The sequence below is a fragment of the Ciconia boyciana genome, chromosome 1 (assembly GCF_034638445.1).
Source record: "Ciconia boyciana chromosome 1, ASM3463844v1, whole genome shotgun sequence".
NCBI classification, from domain to species: Eukaryota; Metazoa; Chordata; class Aves; order Ciconiiformes; family Ciconiidae; genus Ciconia; species Ciconia boyciana.
In genome coordinates, this window is record NC_132934.1 from 42,130,291 (window position 1) to 42,148,156 (window position 17,866).

Below are 17,866 nucleotides of genomic sequence, written 5' to 3' on the forward strand. Positions count from 1 at the left end.
TAAACTTGACAACATTTAAACTATATGCATTTTGAACAAAACATGACCTTTAACTAAAGTAGTCCCAGCTGGAACCATTATAATGATAATGCTTATTTATTAATATGACTGATAGTGCATAAAAATACAGTTGCAGTTATAGAAAAGTCAATTAGTACGACACCCTAGAGGACACACTCTAAATGGATAAAATTCAATAATAATGATAATTACTTTCATCCAGAAGGATTCAAAATTAGATTATGAAGCTAACATGGTGTCTCCATGTTTAAAACCTCAGTCTAACTCTGTTTGATGCTAGTGATTATGTAGTTGACCCTTCATTTTCCAGGAAATATTTTCCACTTTAAATTGAGTTTATGCTGTCTCTCTTTTAAGGGGAAAAAGAGGATGAAAGGGTTTGAGATGAACAACTGTTCAAAACAGGCAAGCACTTTTGGGTCAAGGAAACTTTAGAATTTGTGCCTCTCTACTTTTTTTTTTTTTTTTTTTTAATGTATGTATTTGAAAGAGGATTATCTAAAAGTTTTGTGTTGTACCAGAACCATAAATACTGTCTTTTCTATGATTCTATGAAAGAAAATGTCCCTGGAATACTGTTTACCTAACCAAAGATTCAACTTCTTTATGCTTTTCTTTCCCATTGTTTGGAGAGAAATTTCTGAGAAGGTCCTCCATGTACTTTTTCTGCTGCTTCTCAAGTCCTCAAAATCTTCAGGTGTCCGTGGATTTTTTCCTGGTGTCATATCACTGGTGCCTATTTCAATTCCTCACCAATATTCCTACATAGCACAGAAAAGAGACTTCTATGTAATGATACCATTTCTTTTTTGATCTTAGATTGCAGCACATTGGCCTGCTTTTCTGATATCAACTCCTCTTTTCATCTTATCACAAAGAAGGTCAAGAACTTACTTGATACTTTGGTACTTACACATCAAAAAGATATGTAAGGACAGGTTTTTCAGTATGATAGGCAAAGGCATAACAAGATTCAACGACTTGATTAAATAAGGTGCAATTTCCAAGCAGAAAGTGCAATTAAACATTGAAACAGCCTTCCCAGGGGAGATGACAATTCTCTTTTCAAAATGAGATGAAATATGTTTCAAATTCTGGCACTAATCCCATTTCTGAGAATGTTTGCCACTTGGGGTATAGAAGGTCAGAGAGGATGATATCACATCAGTCACTTCTGGTCTTCAAGTCTATTCATAGATAAATCCTGTAACTTGCCATGGTCCAAGTGTGGTGCATCATATGTATAAGTGTCTCAAGAGAGGAGCCCTTATGGTAACTATGCAGCAGCTCCTCATTCATCAAATATGAAATGCAGTGGGGATTCTTTTCTCATTCTACAGACTATCCTACATTTTTGTGCAATGCTTTATTCAAATACAAACTCTAAACCTCTATTGTTTGGGGGAATAACACACTAAAGTTAGGACTTGATGGAACAAAAATCTTCAAAATGAAAATAATTACCTTTAGGAGCTGTATCTTTGTGAAGCTACTTAAAAAGAAGTGTGTTTTGATGCTATCCCATTACTACTCTTGGTATATTGTTTAAAGCATAAAATTCAAACTCTTCAAATGCAAGTATAGAATCATATTTATGCTTAGCCTTTTGATACTCTTATTATCAAAGTCTTTTTGAAAATCCGGAGAAATAAATGAAATAGTCTTGTTCTCCTGAAATCAAGAATTCCAGTGGAATAGACTAATTGTTTTCTGCTCCTTTAGAAGCCATGTTGTTTTTTCTCTATCATATTGAGATTATTACAACATTTTAAAAAAATAAGCTAGTATATTTAAGAGGTGTAAGATTATATTTTAAATTCAATTGATACAACCTAACATACGAAATTTCACTGACCACATACTTATGGGTTTGTTGATACTGACTATTTTTTGGAGTCATATAAGCCATCCAGAACTAGAAAAAATAAATATTTCCCTTTTTTGTGGTTGTACATTGTGGCTGGTGTTACAGCCATTATGCCTAATAAGATTATGCCTAATAGGAAGGTATTTGGATCGGTGACCATGCAACTTGAAATCAAAAGAAGCCAGACTGAACAGTGACAATAATTAGAATATTTATTTATCTATCTATCTACCTACCTATTTATTTGTTTATTTCTGACCTGGTAGTGGAACTCAGCCTGAAAACCTGTCTGGTTTTCTAACAGTATCAATCAGTTAACAAGATATTTCATCTTCCTATGGAATTTTCCTCTCTGAAAAAGAATTAAAAGAGTAAGGGAGAAGAATGTGGGACCATTCCTCATTCAATTTTTTTTTTATCCATATGTGAAGATGGCATAGCTTTAGAGAGATGAGGCACATACACCTTCACTTGCATTGTGCCTCCTTTTTCAAAGTATTTATTATGAAGTATTTTGCTTCCAGAAGCACATCTTGAGTTGGTGTGTATTTGCATTGGCCTTTTTTGGATTAAGTGCCACAAGCCTGCCCCAAAAATCTGTTGGGATCAATATGACATATGTTACATATCTCCTCAATAAGTGTAGAAATTCTGTGAAAGCTAATTTAAGAAATCATGAATATGGGAAATTTTATCTACTACACTGGTTAAAAAAAGGTGTGAGTTGTTAACATGTAGATGTAACATTTGTAAAAAGTGAATGTGATTCAGGAACTCACATATGCTATGATCATGCATGTAATTAATGAAAACATCTGATTTTGTTAATTGAAAGCAGTGTTCTGTGTGCAGGTGTGTTCCAAGTGCACATACGCAAACAAGTTCTAAGTTTAGAAGACTTTAAACCCAATTACCAAGAACAGTTTAATTTCCAAGATTTCACAGAAAAATAGAATACATCATGGTAGAAAGAAGCGTTCTCTAAGGAATCATTGTTGTGATGATTCACATTACTTGTTTTTAGAGACAACAGTTGTGCAAATGCCAGCATACAATGAATCTCGAATGTTAAATATACACTTGAGAGTTCCTAAAGACTACGCTAATAGTTCTAAGACAATTTGCTATGTATATGGTTACATAAAGAAAGTCTCATTTGCACAGACTCATTCCCTGATAAATGGATTAAAACAGTTATGTATTGTGCTATTGGAGACATTTTTGTTTAATATTAATTGGGATTTTGATATTCGTAACATAGCAAATGACTCCTGGCCTCTATATGACCTAAATATTTTATAAAAACTATTTTAGAAAAGAGCGTAAATTGTAAAGTAATATAGTTCCAGTAAATTGGATGCCATTAAATTATTGTAATAAGCTATAGTATGAAATCTTATAATTTTGCAATCAGTTGCATAAAAGTAAGTTTCATCCTAGAAGTTTTACTGTTGTTTTTGCAAGCAGAGCTATTACAAATATTTAAATGACAAATGGCCACAATTTTACGGCCAGGTGATAGAGACTTTACTTTATGCTGGAGGCTAGTTATTCTTGTAAGTGGTTCCACAGAAATTAAAAGGTCCGCAAGCGGAACGAAGTTCATAAAACTAAGGACCAGATCTAATAATGCCATTGCTTGAATACAGCAAAGCTTTGTGTAACCTAGTGCAGTTTACACTAGAGTTCTCATACTGAAATATTGAAACAAGGAACTGATCTCAGTTCTGGAGGCCAAAACTGAGGCAGACTTGTGTGATGCTGACATTTTGCTGGTAGATTTTTTATTATTGCATTCCTCCATCTCCTTTTACATTTTGCTTTCCCCTTATTTTTTTATTTCAATTCGCAACATGTCAAGCTGCTAAGTAATTTCTCATTTATGCTATGACCTCATAGCACAAGAGACATGTCAGATTCTCTGAACACTACAGATCTTGTACTGGTCTCATCAATGAAGTATTGGTAAGGATATAAGTTTAAAGAAGCACTCGAAGAATTCCCCAGATACCCTGCAATTGAAGAGAGAGATATTTAAGGTTTAAGGTTGCCTAGGCTGAAATGAACTGAAATAATCATCTCAACTGTGTTCTAGAATGGAGGCCTGTTTGCTTGAGGAAAGTCTTTTCAAAGCAAAGCTACTACAATTGTTCTTATATATGCTTAATGAGAAATGCTTTAAATAGAGGCCTCATCTGATTTCAGGAGGGTGAGCTTTGTGAGTTGGATTTTTATGTTTGTTACAAATTAAAACTGTGGCATTTCAAATGGTAAATGGCAACTTAGTCTCTTAGGAATCACAGATATATATATTTATGTGGAGCAGGATCCGTTGGATAAACACAATTTCTGTAGGTCATTGTTAATAGCAGGATCAAATAGATAATCTGTCATATATGGCAGTGATACCAGTCTATTATATGTTTCTATTCATAATTGCAAATTACTTTCCAAAGCAACCAACATAAATTAGGCATAACTTAATTTCTTCTTTGACTGTATTACAGTTCTTCCATTGTAGTTGTCAATCTTTCCCATGTCTCAATTGGTAACACATGTAAAAAAGAGATGATTCCTTTTGTGGTGGCTGTTAGCTACATATGTCCCTCCTGCAGCCCTTTAAATTTTTACTTTAGTTCACTAGCTCTCTAAGCACACATTTACACTGGGCAGTAGAGCACTAAAAAACTAAACTGTTTTTAAGTGAGCAGGAGCCTATCTCAGATCCTGAAAGCAGTCCAACCACAATAGCACCAATTGTCTCACCCTAGCTCCTGACACATCTTTTTCCTTTCCAGTTCTGGAGTTACACTGGCCAAAAATTTCTCTGAGTCCTCTGTGTTGTATTGATACATACAGTGAATCAGCCATGTGTTGTATTGTATGATATAGTTTTTCCCTTCTTTCCAAGTACTTGATTTATATTCAATTATTTTAAGGTAATGTATTTTTACCTATAATAGGTATCAGTAATGCTAAAATCCTGCAACCCTTAGCCTCAGGAGTGATCCTTGCTAGCATAAACACCATAGGTTAAATGTATCCATGCAGGCAAAATTTACATTCCTTACATGTCTGTCTGGGGTATATGACTGTGCCTACATGCCTTTGAAATAGTCTTTGCCTACCATCAAGGTAAACATAATGCAATAGAAGTTGCCCAAAACTTCAGTGATGAAGCTTTGTTTTCATTGACTTATGACTTTGCTAAGCTGGTACCATAGAGGATTTAACCAGATACGCTCAGTACCTTTGGTGAACTCCATTTATTTGCAAAAGTACATGTATTAGGTATTCTCAGCATGAAACCCAGTGTTTAAACCAGTTTTGATTGTTGCAGCCCTTAGGTGAGAAGCTGCAGTACTTCAGAGTTGGGAACATGAACTTTGGAAGACAATTTGCTTCCATCTCAGGACTTTCTTTTTTTCTCATACTTTAAAAATTTGTTTACATTTGGTTAAACTATGAGCCCTTAAAATGATCTCTTCATAACTATGGAGGATAGTTGTTAGTCTGCCGGTCAATTCTCTGCGGTTTTCCTTGACAGGGAACATGTTTCTTTGCTTTGTAGCCTGCACTGACAAGAAGACTGCATCTCCAGGAACAAACAAACATGCTCCATCTAAGGGCTGCAGAGGCAGAGCAGGGCATTATGTGTAGCTTTCACTTACAGGAATAAGAGGTCACAGTGTCCAACTAATGAGACCCAGTCCCTTGTATAGCAGGGAACTGAGACCATCATTCCTGAGCCTCCAAGATCTTCTCTGACTAACAAATAGGTGTGGGACCATAGTGCAGCAGTGCCAGCAGCTCATCCCTACAGCTCCCACTGACTTTATCAGTGACAGTAGGGATGATATCAATATTCCAAGAGGACTGGTAATGCCTGGGGGAGGAGACTGCAGCATCAAAGCATGAAATCAATATTTTTACAATTGGTAGACTGTCCTAGTTTCAGCTGAGATACAGTTAATTTTTTTCCTAGTAGCTGGTATAGTGCTGTGTTTTGGGTTTAGGATGAGAATAATGTTGATTGATAACACACTGATGTTTTAGTTGTTGCTGAGCAGTGCTCACACTAAGTCAAAGACTTTTCAGCTTCTCATACTGTCCTGCCAGCGAGGAGGCTGGAGGTACACAAGAAGCTGGGATGGGACACAGCCAAGACAGCTGACCCAGCTGGCCAAAGTATGACCATCATATGGTATGGATATTCCATACCATATGATGTCATGCGGAACAAAAAAACTGGGGGGAGTTGGCCGGGGGGTGCAGCCGCTGCTCAGGAACTGGCTGGGTGTTGGTTGGCGGGTTGCTGACTGGCAGGTTGCGATGAGCAATTGCATTGTGCATCACTTGTTTTGTGTATTCTTTTATCATTATTATTATTTTCCCTCCCTTTTCTGTCTTATTAAATTGTCTTTATCTCAACCCACGAGTTTTACCTTTTTCCAATTCTCTCCGCCATCCCACTGTGGGGGAGTGAGCGAACAGCTGTGTGGTGTTTAGCTGCCTGCTGTGTTAAACCACAACATAGTGAAAGCCATAATGCCCTTTAGCTGATGAGAATCTCCACTGAGGACTGCAGCACAGGCAGGGTGTGCTTCCTGCCCCAGTGTGCTGCGGTGTTAGGCTTTGTGCTGGCATATGTGTGCTTTGCATTTAAGGCAGGAGTAAAATGAGACTGAAATTTCAGTGGGTGTTGTAAGCTTCTCTTGGAGAGGCACTCCATTATCCCTAAGGTAAGTAAGTGTCATTCCTGCCTGTTACTATGTTTTTCTCTGGAAAAAAACATACGCATGCATACACATGCACACACACACAAAAAAACACATGCAGTTGGAGAGATGCAGTAACCAAGACAAGTTACCAACAGAACCCATTGATGTGTGCATTTTCATTACCCATATTTTTCATACCTAAGCACAGCACTTTTTTCTTTTTTCCCCCTCCATAGCCCAGATCACATTCAGTTCACAGTGCAGACTGAAGGTCATACACTGCAAGAGGCTTTCATGGGACCTCTATCTCTCCTGCTGCAAAATTTGTGAGATAGGTGGTTTAACAGACAGTGTCACACAAACAGAAACAGCACTATTAATGCTAACATGTTCTAGTGCATTTGTGTCATGTCTTCTGGTTTGAAATTCCTCTGCTATGCAGATACTCTGAAATTGAAAAACAAATAAGCTCATGTTTTAGTTTTCCTTCTTCCTTCATAAGGTCCAGTACCCTTTCCTAGCATCCTGTTTTTTGAAAACTTGTAGTTAACTATTAACTGTAACTGCAGGTTAATAATTACCTAGGTTATTTCTGAAATCTCTACTTTCTTGTCAAGTCTTAGTTTAAATTGATCAATAAGTTCAATGAATGAACAGATGCAAATGTGTGTGCACAGACACGGGCACAAAAATTTCTTAGAAAATTGGGCTAAAATGGTTTAATGGTTATGGTGACTCATTGCTACTTCGTAAAATTGGATTGTACTTCTGCCTTTCAAAGAAATAATGAGAAGGTCACATTAACTGATGTTCTCACTACTTATTCCTTGGTTTCTGGGTACCCAAATCTGATGTTTGATGCTCAGAAGATTTTAGGTCAAGCTTTGCAAATCAGGTCATTAAAACCTCCATTTATGTGTAAAGTATTCAAATTTACTCTTAAATATAGTCTCCAGTTTTGCCTCTAATCCTTTATTCCAGTTTCCAATTCATAAAATGATCTCAACAGTATCACCGTCTCCCTCCTTAGAGATATGTGGTAAAGAAAAATGTATTAGATATAAAGGGAAACAAACAAACAGGGCCAAATATCCATTTCTTACCCACAAATATCCAAAACAAGTTCAAATAGCCACTTCATGGAAAACTGGCTATTCTGAAGAGGGAAAAAAAGTTACAATTCCAAACAAGCCACATTTTTTATTTTTCTTATAGGAAAGAAAAGCATAAAAAGAAACAAAAATGCTTTGTTTTAGCAGCAGCCAATGCTCTTCACAGAAAGCCTCCAAAATATCCTGGATCCTGGGATCCTGAGAGCGACAGCCTGTAGTCTAGTTGTTTCTCTTATGGGAGCCCATACAGGCTGTTGGACAGCCAGTGCTTGGAAGCTGGGAACCAGGTGACTTGGGATGGGGACCTGAAGCTCTGAAGGGCTCTGTTCCATGGTAGGAAGCCTACAAGAGAGAAGAGGCCAGATGTAGGCTTTTAAAGAGGATCAAAGAGTATTTAAATTCTTAGAGCTGCACACTGGGTTTCAAATGTACACACACTGTGTGACACATCTGCATGTTTGCACACCTTCTTCCATTTGGATAGTAGGTTTTGAACTCTGTTCCCTCAGCTCCAAAACTCCTTTCCACTCATTCAAAACTGATTGCCAGTCTCTGTGGCAAAGCACGTGTGCTGTGTGATCCAGAGCTCTGGTGGGATGGGGTTACATCAGAGCCACAGGTGTGGAGTCTGAGCTCCCCAACAGCAGGCAAGCAATCAGCAGGTTTCTATCAGAAAGATGCCTTCTGTGGTGTTTCATCAGAAGAAACTAACACGTTTCTCTGAAAAATTAAAGTTTCTATAATTTAGCTTTTTTTTCTGTGAAAACCAGTTTCATCAGAGAATTCCAGCTGAGTCTGTCCACATTTTGAGATGTAAATACAAAAGGAGTTGGATGTTATGGATCTCTGACATAAAACTGAAAATGGGGAAAAACTAACAGACCAACAATACTCACAAAAAGCCTACTAACCCTGCTGTTTTACCTACGAAGCTGTGAAGTGCCACTGAGACACATCACCACTCTTGGAGGTGGGAAAGGTATTTCTATGAGGACCTCCCACTGTATGCTGTGCCCAGTTCAGGATTTAAGCCACACACCCCAATCCAACCTGTGTTTAAACTCCTGCAATGCTAGGTTGGGGCCTTGGCTTTCAAACTCCTTGTTTCCCAGGATCTGGATCCTCCAAGCCTCAGGAACAAGCTTTATATCCCCATCTTTCCATCCTTAGCCCTTTCTGTCCCACAAAGGGATGTGTAATGAATTTTCCTTGCTGCACTGCTTCTTATGTATGAGTGACATTTCCCACCTACCCTTTACAGCACCCTGTTCTCAGCTTCAACCATACTTCCCTGTCACTTTGCAAGTTGTGAAATAACCAGCAATTTCCCTGTTGACCAGTCAAACACCCTGTTTCTCTAGGGAACACAGTCTGTAGGTAGCTGGAAATTGGGTCTAAACAGTGAACATGTGGCCATACAAAAGAATGATAATTAACATTTAATCAGTTGCTGAGAACTGCTTTCAACAAAAGCTTATTGTTAACTTATGGTGGAGTAGCCATCCCCCTTCTCTGATTGCATAACCAGCAGCCTTTGGGCTCCCTAAGAAGTCTATTTGCCAGCAATCATTTGAAAAGCAACACCTGGCAAGTAAGATTTGTAGTCATATGCTGGTAGCACTTACCAAACATTTCTTGTTGATCAGGAATGTGCAGAGTGATTTTGCTTTGAGCCTGTAACCTCTCCGAACACCCACAGTCTCAGCTGCAAACCCAGCCAAATATGGGTGAAGTCAGGGACTTCAAAATGAGGCCGAGGTTTGGGCGACTTTGGGAGAGGAGCCATCTGGGGCAGAAAGCTGATGGAGGTCCTGACAGAACCCTAATCCAAAGACCTCCATTCAGTCCAGGCTTGAACCCTCTCCTGATCAACCATGTACAGCTGGTAACTTCAAAGCTGAGTAATGACAACTCTTTCCACTGAAAAACAGTACAATGAAAGGAGAGTACCTTCATCCCAGCACACATACAACAATCAGAAATGTCGCCAAGAATGTGGGAGACAAAATCAGTCACCAGCTGCCCTCTGTGGCGAGTACCTTCCTATCTGGAGTTGTTTCATTTTGCACAATGCAATTTAGAATTCATCAGGAATTAGGAGACTTTTATTACCGACACCATACACCATTGAAGAGGATGACATCTCCATTTCATGGTCAACCTTGTCCACCATTACATTCTGGGCAAGACTCCATCCAGTAGCTATTTTCTAAGAAAACTCATTGAAGAGAGTCCTTGGAAGGAGGCAGGTGGAAGAACATCTTGGTAGATACAGAGTTGATTTACATGTGGATTAAGAACTAAGCATGTGAATTTTGTCAAGACTGAAGAGGTTGGAGACATTCACAAAGAGCGGTGGGTAACTCTGAGGTCTTGACCAAAGTCCCTTCTAGAATAGAAGTTTAAGGTCATTACACAAAAATTGTTGAGGAAATTAATTCAAGACTGAGACAGCACTAAACAAAGAGTAGGTGAAGGGATGCTTTCAATAATGGAAGAAAAACTGTACATCACCACAATCAAACAATACCGTAAAACTGACTTACCAGAGGAGGCAGGGTTCCTGCAGAAAGCAATTGTGTATTACCGGGAAAGTTGCCTGTGTTATCATGCAAGTATACAAAAAAGAAAGAGTGAATTTAACTGTCTGAAACTGACAGTTCCTAACTACTGAATGTTTGAATTTACATTGTACACAATGATATTTTCAGATAACACTTTTTTTTAAAGTATTATCTATAAACAGCCCAATTCTTCCAGATTTGGAAGAGTACCTAGCAGCACAGAAGATTTGTATCACTGGGCGCTAAGCAGATAATTCACTTTTCCAAAACATTTTGGAGTTGCATGCATTTACATAAAATTTTAGAAAAAGATAAACTGATATTTGCATTCAGTCAAAGGCTTGGAAGTTGATCATGGAGGCAGTCTCCTTTTTCTTGTTTTGAAAATCTAATATAGTTTTCAAAAGTTTAAAAAAATAAAAAGTTGAGTTTGTTCTTATATGTAAATGAATGTTAAATGTTATCTATTTTTAGATAATTTTTTTTCATATAATTAGTATAACGTGTATCCCAGTAGTTATTTTATTACAATTGCATTTAAATTTGTAAGTACAATACTAATGGACAAAAATTCATGTATAAGTTAATTATAGCACAGCAGGTATTTTGCATAACATTTTTTTTTCAGTACTATTTTTGTAGGAGAAGAAGAAACCATTGTAGGAAAATAAACTGCCTGAGGCATGACATTCAAATATTGTACATAGCAGAACACAAGTTACCTAGCTGGAGAAGCTGGCAGCATAGAATAGTACAGATATCTGTGGGCTCCTTTCTATAAGCAATACTTCAGCTTGAATAAATGTCTTGTACTGATTCAGATCTCACTGCTATGAGTGTTTTATATGCCCCACTATAGTCTATGCAAGTTATTTAGGTTAATGGCCAATACAGTCACTATTCCTTATGCAATAAACTACTTTATTTTCATCTGTAAGTTCTCTGAGGAGTAACACAAGCATAAAGGGTGTATTCAGCATATATGAAATATAACCCTATTAGGGGACCCAACTAAATTACATGAGCTCTGAAGCAGAAAAGCTGCCAGCTCTGTAGAATGATGGCTTCTATATTCTTGAATGAAACGAAATGATAAGGCTGCAGGTTTCACTTTAAGAGGTTAAACCAAAAATCCAGGGCTGCACAGAAAGGCCTCAATAAAATAGGAAGGTGACAAACATAGACTATTTAAAGATTTCATGTGAGAAAATAGGTACCTGGCTTAAAGCTGGGCAGTTCAGGATAAGCAGACTTTGAAAGGAGAAAAACTCTTTCAAAATCTTCTTAAAATTGTTTTACTCATCCCACATATTTATATCAAGAAACATTATGACAACTGTACAAGAAGATAATGACAGGACTTTTGAAGTAACCTCTGTACTAATAGGTTGATATAGCTGGTGTTTCTATATTCATATGTAAATGCCAGCTGAACTACTTCGAAATACAGTAACTTCTCATGGCCTAATTTCTAAACAGAAAAAGGGGTTACATAACATAACATAAAAGCAGAAAACAGCTTATTTGTGCTTTTGTTTTTATTAATTTTTGTGGCAAATGAGCCCCAGGCTCTTAAATTCATTACTAAAGGTTTCAATGTTCCTGTATAATCCTTTTTTCCATCATTCAGTAGCAAACATCATTTACAGTTTCACATCTAGACCCTATAAAACAGCAACCACACTCTAAATTCAGACACGATGAGATTTTACAGAGTGCTTATTAACATTGTTTCTGTCTAGCCTGCTGTGATTAAAACAGCTAGTGGTAGCAATACAATAGTAAGCAGCACTAACTGAATACGTCTGCTGGATACCTGTGGATGTTGGGAAGAAGTAGTCAGTATAGTAGCTGTCCCATCTGCAATAAAAACCACATATAATAAGATTTTCTGTATCTGGTTTCTTTGAAGTCCTTCATAGCTTGTTTTTTTTTTAAGCGTGTCTATTGATGCGTACCCCACTCTAGCCAGAATAAACATCATGGAAACTATTTTCTTCCAGGCAAACAAGGATGCACTCTGTTTTCTGAACTGCACATCTTGTCTTGTAAGAGACACTAAAATTTGCACTCTTTGGAGCTTTCTGCTTAGGAAGTAATGTGTCTAACATAATGAAGGAAACATCTGGAAAGAATGAAAACAATGTACTGATCCATTTATTAACTTTCCATTATACTGCCATCAAGCCTCTGGAAGAGGCCCTGCTGCCAAAAGAAATAAACGGGCAAAAATGACATTTATGATAAAATCAAATACTTTAACAGTAGCTTGAAACTGAGTCAAGCTACTCAAGTTTTTCTTTTTTTTTAGTCATAAAAAAGTAGACATGAATTATTTATTCAGCACCAATTCCTGTGGTGTTATCTAAGCTTTGGAAGTTGTTAACCTCCATAACTCTTCAGGGCACTAGCATGGGCAGCCAGCAGCCCAGAAGTGATATCCTTTTATGAGAGATCTTGGGGAGAAGCAGTCCTTCCCTTGCAGCAGCAGTAGGGTGCAATAAAACCCTCAATATGCAGCACTTTGTATTCTGGTGCCTGTGGAAGTGACTCTGAGCCCCCACAGCACAAGGGAGACCTGAAGGGAAGTCCCACTGAAGATACTTTTGACACTGTGACAAAGACTTCACAGTCTTGTTGACAAAAAAACAATAGTGCAGTTTTGTTACTGCATTTCATACTGCAAGCAAAAATCTTTTTACATCCATATGAATCATATATTTAAAGGAGTATTTATGAAAGAATAAATATGGATGTTTAGATTAATTTACACAGTAATGACGGTATTAATATGGCACACATCCTTTTAATTAAATGGGTCAAAACTGTCTCATGGCTGTACTTAGTAGTTCTAAATATCACAGATCCAACTGTAGTCCCTGAGAATTGTGTGGGCTTTCCCATTATCTGTACACAGCAAACATTTTCTTTTTCTATTAAACTCTGTCAATTTTCTCTGTTCATCAGGGGACTGGTTACCCAGTGGCTTAGTGAGACTGTGCTGAATAAATGTTTCAATGAAATGTGATATCCAGTTGAAGCAGTGAGATGGAATATAAATAACCATTTTAAAATTTGATCAAATGATGATACACTTATCCTGTGAAAAACAAACAAACAAACAAGGCAGTCCTGGGTTCTTTCTTGTGCTGTTCAGTTACAGCCTGATCCTTACTCTTTACGCAATTCCTCCATGTGCAGAATGCTACCTGGCAGTCTTCTGAGCAATTGTTTTAGTGGATAGTAAGAAGAAAATGTTATTTTGTCACTCATCAATATTCAGTGTCAAGGAGTTACTCCGCTAGACCTTGTTAGATAGGAAAAGAATATTGAACCTTATGGATGGAAACAAGAGAACTCTTGATCCTAGGATAATTTTAATTGATGCATACCAGGAAGCTGAAGGCTAGATGAACCTTATTCCGTGTTCTTTAATTTTTTTCTAACTCTGTAACTTAGAAGTGGGAATCTATATCTCAAAAAGCCTCAAAAGAAATTATGCTGAGTGTGTTTACTTTATTCTTCCTGTAAAACACTTCTAAAAAGTCCTAAAACATATTTATTTAACACTATCTTATTTTTACTACCAGTCTGAGTGGGAGCCAAAATAGAGTAGGTTTGCTTTATTTTACTCTCGACTAGATATTTACATAGCCAGCCTATTTTAGAGATTTTTCACATTGAGTTGTTAAGTAAAACAATTAGTTTGTCCTGTTATTATTTATTGCACAGAAATGGGAGGAGAGATTGCAGCAAAATCTATAAACTCTGTGAATGTGATTAATTTCTTGCTATTTTTCCACAATATATTTTTATATCATCTCTTTAAATATTGGTTATTTATGAGAGGCACTTTCTTGGTAATTTAAGCATTCTGAAGGTATGGAAGGAGAGTATTAACACTGTTCAACTACTGGTTTCCTATTTAATTTACTTAACCTGCTCAGTTATTTGGCTAGTCTTCAGAGCACATAAATTAGTCTCATGCTCTCAGTTGCTCCCTGAAATCGCCTGTCTATGTGCTGACTACAAAGGGAGCCTTGGGAGACCAGCTGCCAACTTAGTTGCCTGAATCTACATGATGCAATTGAGCTCCTCTTGAAGTCAAAGACCGATTTCAATTTGTCTGACAATATGTTTGTTTACAAATGCTAACTTGTCCCACAGATGATATAAAAATTATTGACTTAGCTACAATAGCCATATAATTCTTCCCAAAGGCAATCAGGAATTCTGGAGATTGCAGGTAAGCATGTAACAAAAAGCCAGTAGCTATAATCTTGTTTATTAGCTCTCTGAATAAGAGTAAACTATAAAAGTCATAGAAAAATAAGAACTGAAGGAGCCTCAAGAGCATAATCTAGACTTTCCTTCTGCCCCAGGGCAGAGTCAGATTGTGACAGATGCTATTCCTATCATGAACTATTCTTGACAAATGATTGCCTGAGCTGTCCTAAAAAAGATCCAAAGATGAAGACTCCACAATTTCCCCAGGCAAATTAATCCAGTCCCTCATTATCTGTACTAGTTTTTCAAAGCTTTTTCTGCTTCCTAACTTGAAACCTTCCTGGTGCAGTTAAAGCTCACTACTACCTGTCATACCTACCACAATATGTAGGGAACAGGTTATTCCTTTACTTTTTGCAATAGCCTTTTGCTTGCTTGATTGATATCATCTACTTCGATGTGATGATTTTTCAGTAAAGGCAGATGCAAAAAGTTTGGTAAACTCCATCAGACATCTCAGTATCATATGACAACATCTTTCCAAACCATGGAGTAACAGACTAGCACCTCTGCTCTTCTTTTTATGACTAACATACTGGAATGAGTTTTCAGAATCTCTTACCATTTTCCTCTCACTTAAGTTTTCATGTGTCTAATTTCTATCCCTACATGCTTGTTCTATCCTCTTAGTAGCCTGATTTGGTTTCCATTTTCTGTACATCTAAAATGTCAAGTATTGAGGATTCAGACTAGATAAAAAAACCTTTGTCTGTTGATGCTGTTTACTGGCCCAATGTCAAAATGGTGTAAGAGAAACACCTTATATCCCAACCCTGTAAGTGGGCTTTATCCTGAAGGCTCTGGATCCCTCAGTGTTACTTGACTGGCATTGAGGAGTCCTCCATCTACATAGCCCTGAGAATAAGGAAGAATGATAATCCTGTTGGTTTTAGCACATATCAAGACTGAAATCTCTATTCATATTGTTAAATCATGAAAACAAGTGTGATGGAGATTTTGAGCTCTGTTGTAGAGGTGGATTTTGAAGACTATTTTTTCTCTTCTTAATACAGATGCTATTCTTTCCTTGTAAGACAGATTTCTTTACAGAAAACTTGAGGGAAGAAACCGTGAAACTGCTAAAGTTGTGCTTCAAAAGGCATTTCACACTTTGCAGAAGTTTGTACCAGATTGTTTGCAGAAGTTGTATAAGGCCAGGATATGACTTGGCCATTGTTAATTAGTTTATTCAAAACAGTTTCTAACTTCTTTGCAGTGATCCTCAATTCTTTCAAGAAATTAAGGATAGCATGCTTTCAATACTGAATTGAACAATATGTTCAGTTAATCTGGTTGTTGTGTACAGAAAAATCACCATCTCAGATTGTGATGTTCCTGTAGCTTGAAGATTTAGCTATAGTAAACTTACCGCAGATAGGAACAGTGAAATAGTACAGGAGAGAAAAGAGTTTAAGGCAGCATGATTTCTTGTAGGATTTAAAAGAATAAGGAATATTGTGTTCATATAAGGTAAAAACAATGCTGGTAGACACAGTTACCCAGTCTCGAGCTAAAGGACTGCTGCAGTCATGGTGTGTCTCGGATCACCTTTAGTTCATTTCCATGGAGGGTGGTATTTTCAGACCCTTCATTGTGACAAGCAAGATCACTGAAAGCATCAGCCTACTACAGACATCTCTGCAAGCATCACTGCACCGAAGGTGCAAAGCAGGTATATACAGCACCTGACAGAATGTTTGCCACAGCCACAATCCTCTTTAGTCCTGGCAGTTGGCAAAACCATATTTGTGAAGACAACTATTCCACCCAGATTTTGATTTATAAATACCATTGTTTTCAGTTTATCAGCTTGAAGGCAGCCCTAGACATTAACAGGACAGTCTAATGCTTGTTTTACATTCAGGGGCGTATCAGTTGATACCTGAGTCATAGCTATTTGTCAGTACTGAAAGTGTATAGATGCTTTAGAGAAATAGAGAAAATCTTGAACACTATATTTTAATAGAAATGTTAAAGATGCAGTCTTAATTGTAGCACTGCATTTAGATGCCCAAATGGTAGCAAAGTTGGCATGAATCACAGAGACAAAAGCAGAAATGTCACAACAGAGGGGAAAATGTAGGCTGAGAGACTTACAACAGGTGGCTACCTGGAAAGGAAATAAAGCAGCAGAAAGATTTTCAAGGCACTGTCTTAACAGAGCTTGATACGTCGTAGTGAAGCATGGATATTTATGTTCTATGTACAAGGTTTTCCTTTCAGTTTCAGTTATTTAGTCTTTCTCAGTTTGTTACGTAGTGCTATTAGTTGGCATGCCTATGCCAGGATTTATCTGCACACTTCACTATTTGAAAATTGCCTATATTGAGTACTGACTCTAGCCTTGGGCAGGAGCAGCCTCTGGAACCTACCAGGTTGAGCTTTGTGAGAGTTCGTATCCTCTTCTTTACCAGTTGTGCAAGAAAGATGAATTCTTTATCTGTCACACTTTGAAATCTACAGAGCAATTTTGATGACCAGATCTGTGTGACAAGTCCTTCTGGTTAACTGTGAATTTAAGCTGTGCACCGAGACCTTCAGATAAATAGGATTTTACTGTAAATAAATAAGAAATTGCTGTCATTGAGCAGTCTCAGCTACTTATCTTGCTAAAAGCCACCAGTCCCATGTTGAATTCATTTCAAGCAATAAGCTCTTTTCATCTTGGCTTTTATCTTCCCATTGGGCCACCTTTTATTATAAGTTCTTATTACAAGAACTGTAAGCTGGCAACGTGTCACATGTGAATGAAAACTGATGAGATCAGAATGAGAATAAGCTGGGTGCCTCAATTAAATTTTGATTTTAATAGCACTCTTCTGGTAACTTTTTCAAAAGCACTATGTTAGCATTAAACAAAATTGGCAGAGTCTATCAAAAAAGCAGACTATTAATCTCTTCATGTACATCTCCAGGGCACAATAAAGATGTATAGGATGGCAGAGATGAATAAATGTAAGTGTGTATGTTCAGGGAGACTGTTGAAATTCAGATTTTCCATAAAATCAGCTCAACCAGTTAAAAAAGGTTCCTGATCATGCTTCTGAGCCTTTACTGAGTGAGCAGCTAGGGCTGCAGTTTGAGTACAAATAATGGATTTATCACCAACTAACGGATACATGTTTCTATTCACAAGATAGGATACACACATGTTCTTCATTAATTTCTTTTCCCATAGTTTCTCCAAGTCTTATTAAATTCTCAGCTTTTAAAAAAAAGGCATTATTTTATGAACATATGAAAGCACAAGGTAAAGAGAATTGACTTCTTTTTAGTTAGGTAGCTGAAGAAGAT

The 17,866-nt window shown here is 37.3% G+C and overlaps 1 long non-coding RNA gene across 2 annotated transcripts; it reads right to left on the reverse strand.

Annotated features, from left to right (window-relative positions):
• Positions 1–7,872: 7,872 nt before the first annotated feature.
• Positions 7,873–17,105, reverse strand: LOC140659796 (uncharacterized). 2 transcript variants are annotated; one of them, XR_012045240.1, is made up of 5 exons: positions 16,945–17,105; positions 12,102–12,145; positions 10,268–10,320; positions 9,347–9,641; positions 7,873–8,063 (listed from the first exon to the last, which is right to left on the reverse strand). It is a non-coding gene; the product is annotated as an uncharacterized lncRNA (long non-coding RNA). The 2 variants fall into 2 exon arrangements; XR_012045232.1 differs by having other exon boundaries at positions 9,347–10,110.
• Between the last annotated feature and the right edge of the window lie 761 nt (positions 17,106–17,866).